Below are 7,110 nucleotides of genomic sequence, written 5' to 3' on the forward strand. Positions count from 1 at the left end.
CACTTTACAAGCCAGCACACACTCACCTCCACCTCCCATTCTGTACAAAGTTAATTTGGTCTAATTTGATTTAATAAAGTATTGTTTAAACATTTACCATGGTGTCGTCTCCCTCTCTATGTCCACCTGAGCCAGGTCATGACAGCGAGTTAAAGGTGCCCTGCCACACATATTTCATTACTTTGTGGTAATGTCTTAAGTTCTACCATGGTAGAACTGTAACATTTTTTGTGGAAAAAAAATGCCTTGGTTACCTTGTTTCAAGCCATTCTAGCATGGTATAGAAAGCCTGCAGGAAGATTTCTGCCAGTTCTCCTTAATATTCAATGAGCTATGCTGCTGGACTCTGATTTGCTAACAGCTAGCCAATGAGAGCCTGGCTATCAGCATCCTTTACCCAGGGCAACTGTGTGAGCTTATGAATAGTAATGAGCTCAGGCAACATAATGTCAGACTGACCAGCTTTTGTAATTGGCCTGATTTCTCCTCTTATTTCTGTTCAGTGGCTAGAGCTGACAGAGGAGGTAGCAGTTAATTTTCACATTCACCACAGAACACAAATACATATAGACCTAACATATTTCAAAAAATACAAGTAAAAACGGTTTTGTGTGGCAGGGCACCTTTTTTAAGGCTTTCACCATTTTGTAGCTTCCCAGTGGTGTTGCTGATTCATTTAAATCCAAACATTTACATTTTGGTTGGAGAAAGTGTGTTTTAGCCTCAAAATGCTGTTTTCCCAAGCCCTTCTAAAACCATTTTTTCCACTTGACCTGACATACGTTTCTGTATGACGATGTTGGTTTAATATAATACAGTAAAGCAGAGATCTTCAACAGGGGGACCCTAGTTTTAAAAAAAACAAAAACAGTCTTAACATGGTTCCCACATATTAGCAAATATAAATCCCCATTGATTAGACTTACTGGCCTATACTTTAGGTAAGGTAGTCACTAAGACAGCCATCCCCAGATACAGTTAATCTAAAGGATTCACTGTGCAACAATACCATGCCAACAATTAAAAGGCTATTTTTAAAGCGTAGTATTCTATGCAAAAAAAGGTATGTTTAAAGGCTTTAGGCCGCCCTACACGTAATTGTAGGCCCAGTTTAATATGCAACTTAATTGTATAAAATATATGTAGTTGGGGGCTCCAGCGCCGTCTCTCTTTTAGTTAAGGGGTCCTTGGCTTAAGAAACATTGAAGACCCCTGCTCTATGTATCAGTAATAAGCCATTAGCAAGAACAACTTTTGAGGTTGTGAATATCTTTTTGACTAGTGTTTATCCTCCTACAGCATGACCAACAAGTCATCCAAATTCAACCCCAAAAGTGTGTATCCCACATAAGCTCATTTGATCTGACGCCTCTAACGGCAGTTAGGCAGCAGTAGCAATGCCTTTCAAAACTGTTACAAATTAACAAAATGCTACATATCACACAGAGAATCAGCATCACATTTCTGATGCAAAACAGAAGAGGTCACTGTTTCAGTGTGTCCACTGCTCTGGAGAATTTACAGCTCGATGATAGATTGAGCATGTGTTCATGCTCTGCAGGGCCCTGCACATGTAACGGTTTGATGCTTGTCCATTGACCATTAAAAAGCTAAATTAAAATGTACAGCCTTTCTGTTTTTATGTGGTGGCTTCAAGACACCATGTTGATTAATCTCTTTAATTTGAGGGGTGTACTACCGTTAATAAATCCAGAGTTTGCTGTTCCGCCGCAGTTTGGCCAAGAAAATCAAGATGTGACGACCTCATGCAGTTGCTTGTCTAACTGCATTCATAAAAAAAGCACACAGGGTTGCTTTATGGTCTCAGGCCACCACAGAAGGCTTTTAAAAGGCTAATAAAGAGTTTCCTGTCTTGTGTCTTTGTACTGTAATTGGAGTCAGACCAAAAGATGTCCCCTCGACTGTCAGCCACATCTTAGGACGCCATGCTCCTGCAGAGGTTTATGGCGAAGGCTTGATGGGCCGGAATCACTACGTAATGACTCCATGTGCTGTGGGTCCTTGTAATTACCGTGTGGTTTGGTGTGGCCAGCTGGCTTTGTGATTCTGAGCTGGGAAACACTTTGAAAATGATCCTCAAAATGAAATGTACATTTATTGCAATCATGGGATTCTTTCAAATTAAAAGTGACTAATGCTGCTGTTATAACAGCTGTGATAGAGATCGGAGTTGTAAAATGACTTGGAAATGAGTTTAACACTTGTTTTCATGCAAATCAGTGCAGGTAGTTGCTTCAGTCTCACAGCATTCATTTGATCTCTATAGACCTACTTCATTCTGGCTAACAAAGTATTGTCAGGGCTTCATTGATCACTAAACTAGGTACTAAGTACAGCACTGTATACAAATATGTCCTACTTTGGATTGATGTCTATAGCAGAGATTATCAACAGGGGGTCCGGGACCCTTTGGGTGTCCTCGGAGTTGCTGCAGGGGGGTCCACCAAATTATTGTTAGATAGTAAAATATACATTAACATGAATCCAACATATCTATAAAGATAAATCTTTTTTTTAATTATTTACACAACATTGATGATAGGCTTACTGCCCTATAGGTAAGGTAGCTATCCACAGATACAGTCAAGCCTAAGGATTCACGGTGGCCTTTTTATAGCTTACAATTGTATGCAGCATAAAAATGTGTAAAGGCTCTAGGCCGCCCTATACTTTACTGTAGGTCCACGCTTTTGTAATATGCAACTCAATTTCCTACAAAATATATGGGTCCTTGGCCTAAAAAAACGTTAAAGACCCCTGGTCTATTTGCATACTTGCCACTGTGAGACGACATGGCCCCCATGGCCCACACACCCCTGGGTCCTGGATGTCTAAGCCACGAGGAAAGGTAGGATCACAGTCTCTGAACGACAGCTGGGTACCTGGGAGAGGGCAATAAAAAACGTGAGTCTCCCAGAAAAATTGTGAGGGTTGGCATCAGGGCTTTAAATTGACATTGCCAAATGCCGGTTAAAATAATAAATTTGTCCGGTAATATTATAAAGTTATTAGCCTATTTGGCAGCCAAGAACACTGCGTCTGTTTGAATCGGCCGGCTGCAAAAATGGATCCAGATTATTCTGTTTTCTGCCAAGAATTTTGGGCAGTTTTGTGTGTGTGTTTGGCTTGGAAAAGTAACACTGCTTGTAGTACTAATCCTACTTTTCCCATGAACACCATATCGTGATGTGTCGTACAACCATTGGCTACGTGTCTAGCGTGAGGTATCAATGGATTTAAGTAGTTAAGTTGTTGTAATGTGTTGAAATTAGTAAAACAATGTGGCTAGCTGAAAATCTCATTGGCCAGTAACTTTAAAAATGTACTAGCCATGTTGGCATTTATGGTCTGTCAGTCCTGTGTGTGTGTGTGTGTGTGTGTGTGTGTGTGTGTGTGTGTGTGTGTGTGTGTGTGTGGAGAAAAGATAAGAGTGAAAAAACTTTCCCAAGGTGATTAATGAAGTAGTTATTTTTCTTGTTGATACATTCTTTAACATTTAGATTTTTCATTTTATGATATACTTTATTAGGCAGTAACATATCGCTTTAAACATACCTTTTCTAAAGATGTTGCTTTCCTCAATGGATCATGATCTAAAGAGTGGCAGCACTGAAAAGATTCATTTTTTTTTACAATTGCTCTATATTGTGTTTTAAATAAGTTGAGGAAGAATCTACAGCGATACTAGCAGCTCTGTGAGGCTGTACTTAGGCACAGGATTTTTGTATACTGGTTTATACATTATGTTGTTTGTTAAGTTTCTATCTGTTTTGATAGTATTGTCTGTATTGTCTATATCGTCAATATTTTTCCTTTTATCTCCCTTTCCCAGGGACCACAGATGTAAATAAAACTCTGGTACAGGGCTTGAACTGTGCATGGTCCTTGACAAATAAAATAATAAAATAAAAAATAAATAAATGTTGCTTTAAGCTAAATGCCAAAATAATCACCTGACGTTAAGCAGGTACTGTTTTCCATCTTAAATTTAGCATGTTAACATGCTAACATTTGCTAATTATACCAGGGCGTGGAAATGTATGAATGGATAAAGTGCTTTGTCCTTAGAAAATGCAGACCATTTAACAGAAATCACACAGTACAGCTGAATCTGAACGGAATGAGGATTTGCTAGCCTGACATCACCACATCTGGTCAAATCTTTACCGGTCCAGCGAACAGAGGGAGTGGTTGAGAACGATGACGTTGAGGTCGTCCGCTAGTTTGAGTTGTAGTTCCGTAATGGCGGCGGAGAAAGATGCGAGCGAAGCCATTCGGTCCGTTGTGGCATTGCTGCCGAATATCCAGAAGTTAAAGCCCGAACAAGAACAATCTTTGCTGAGTTGTGTTGGTGGCCATGATGTCGTGGCCCTCATCCCCAAGGGGTTCGGGAACAGTTTGATTTTCCAGATCGCTCCGTTAGCGGTGAAGGAGTTGGCTAAGGCCAAACGTTAGCGATTGGTTATGGCAGATCCAGAGTGGCTCTGGGCAGATCCAATAGTTTTAAACTTCAACAGAATACCCAACTTCAAGGAAGTTAACAATTGTCAATGGAGAGTGGCCAGACTTTCTGTACAAATGAAATGTACCAGAGTCTGGTAGGACCAGGCTAATGGACCAGAGTCTGGTAGGACCAGGCTAGTGTACCAGAGTCTGGTAGGACCAGGCTAATGGACCAGAGTCTGGTAGGACCAGGCTAGTGTACCAGAGTCTGGTAGGACCAGGCTAATGGACCAGAGTCTGGTAGGACCAGGCTAGTGTACCAGAGTCTGGTAGGACCAGGCTAATGGACCAGAGTCTGGTAGGACCAGGCTAATGTACCAGAGTCTGGTAGGACCAGGCTAGGGTTTGCTGGCTGTAGAAACAAAATGCCGCTGGACATGATAGACCTACAACCAATCAGAGCAAAGGAAATATGTGGCGTAGCACCAAGTGGCAGACATATGTAGCAGATGTAGCATGTATGTAACAGACTACAGCGTGCAGAGATGAGCTGTGATGGTGTAGCATCAATATGTCTGTGAACAAGTATCGTTTTTGCCATCAGACTTTGAAGATAAAAGCTTCACAGTCTTTCAACCACAGGAATCTGTATTTGCGATTTGGGCTGGCAATGTCAGGCTAAGAGAACGTTCTACATCAGCTGCAGCCATCTTGCTTGACCGAAGTCTTTATCAGCAGATGTAGTTTCCTCAGTAGTTCTGCAGCATTGGCCATGTCACCTACAGTTTAACTGAACCAACTGCATCCGCTGATGAAGATTGTGTGATATGGTAGAAATCTCTAGCAAAAGTGAGTTGGGTTAAGATGTTTTTTCACTGTTGTCATTAACCAAAAGTACTGATTAAATAACGGGTCATGCAGCATTTTACTGTAATGTGTGAGCCTTTGGGGGCTTGGTTTTGAAATTGGGACAGAGCTAGACTAGTTATTTACCCTGCTTCCAGTCTGTATGCTAAGCTAGGCTAATCACATCCTAACTCCAGTTCTGCGCAATTGATGCACAAACAGGAAAACTGCATTTTAGTGGAAATAAAAGTAAGCAGTGATCATTGTGAGGAAATAAAAGCAGAAAGTCTGGAAAGGATATGAAAGAAAGCATCTTTGGTAAAGTTCTCAGCAGTTAAAAACAGGATTGAACTATTTCTGCAAAATGTAAATACAAACGTAATTTATTCCTACCCCGAACTTGCTTATGTATGTGGCGGTTAGGTTTTTTTTTGTGTGTGTGTGTGTGTGTGTGTGTGTGTGTGTGTGTGTGTGTCGTAGGATTCAGGATGTGGGATTTGTCTGTTTGTAATTATCCATCCTCACTAAGAGAGAAACAGAAAGAGAAGGGAGATGGACGGGAGAAAAATATGTCTTCATCCCCTCTCCTCCGCCCCTCATTAATGCCACTCCTCCAAGTTTATAAAATCTGATTTTTTTATTATAGCCTAAATTAATCTACCACAATAGTACAGCTAAATGATTAGATGAATAAACACTTAGTTGATTGACACAACTGTTTTGATCTTTTCCAGTTTCTAAAATGATTTTTCTGCATTGAGTTATTAATGGCACTTAATAGAGTCGGCCAGCCATGCCACTTATTTATGAACTTCAATTTCCAATGGAAAATAATCTTAAAATGAAATAGAACAACGTGGTGTCAACATAAAACCCAGAGCTTTCAAGCCAGAGAGCAGAGTTCACTTCACAGTGACAACAAAATACTTTCACCCAGGAACCTTTAGTTCATTCCTCGGGAGTATTTTAATCCAAACCATGATTTTTTTTCCCTAAAGTTGACTAGTGGTTTTGATGCCTAAACTTAACTGTCATTGCTGCATGACGGTCACTTTTTCTGGCAAAACTCTACTACCACGGCCCCTGAAAGCACCGTCATCTGGCGGTGCCTGTGCCCGGCTCACAGTCACCTATTGGGGGCTAAACAACTGCTGCTGGTAGCCGGTGTCCTGGAGCTCTGTAGCAGCTAAATCCAACCAGCAACTGCTGCTCAGATTTGATCCTTCTATGGCTCTATAGACTGTTCACATTAGCGGCGGGGAGTAAGGCAGAAAAAAACAGGGTGGGATAGCTGGCTAAATTTGCATTAGATTTGTCTTCTATCGATACAGCTAGCTAACGTTATCGTGGGTTAGCCCAGTGCTGTTTAACGGCAACTTTACCTTGATTAAAACAATTATACTTAATATAACTTCTTTAACGATGTTGTAAACTTAAAACGTTCCCCACCGAGCATTAGCATGAGCTAACACTAACATTACTTGTCAACGTAGCACATTACGTTAAACTGGATCAATCAATATTGAAATGAATCAATAAATAAGATCTCTGCTGTATTACTGTGTTGTAAGTGACATGTAATCAATGACAAAATGATGCTGTGTGGCAGAAAGCAAGCTGTGTAACAGTTACTGAGTGTTCTTCTTTCTGTGATATTGTATGAATTACGATTACTCTGAACGTATCATCTGAAACGGACATTTTCATTAAAATAAAATAACAGATTTCTCTGGGTTTGACCATTGTTTGAAACATTTAGGATAGTGTAAGTTCACAACTAAACAAATTATATAACATAGA

The sequence above is a fragment of the Perca flavescens genome, chromosome 17, assembly GCF_004354835.1.
Source record: "Perca flavescens isolate YP-PL-M2 chromosome 17, PFLA_1.0, whole genome shotgun sequence".
Classification (NCBI taxonomy): Eukaryota; Metazoa; Chordata; class Actinopteri; order Perciformes; family Percidae; genus Perca; species Perca flavescens.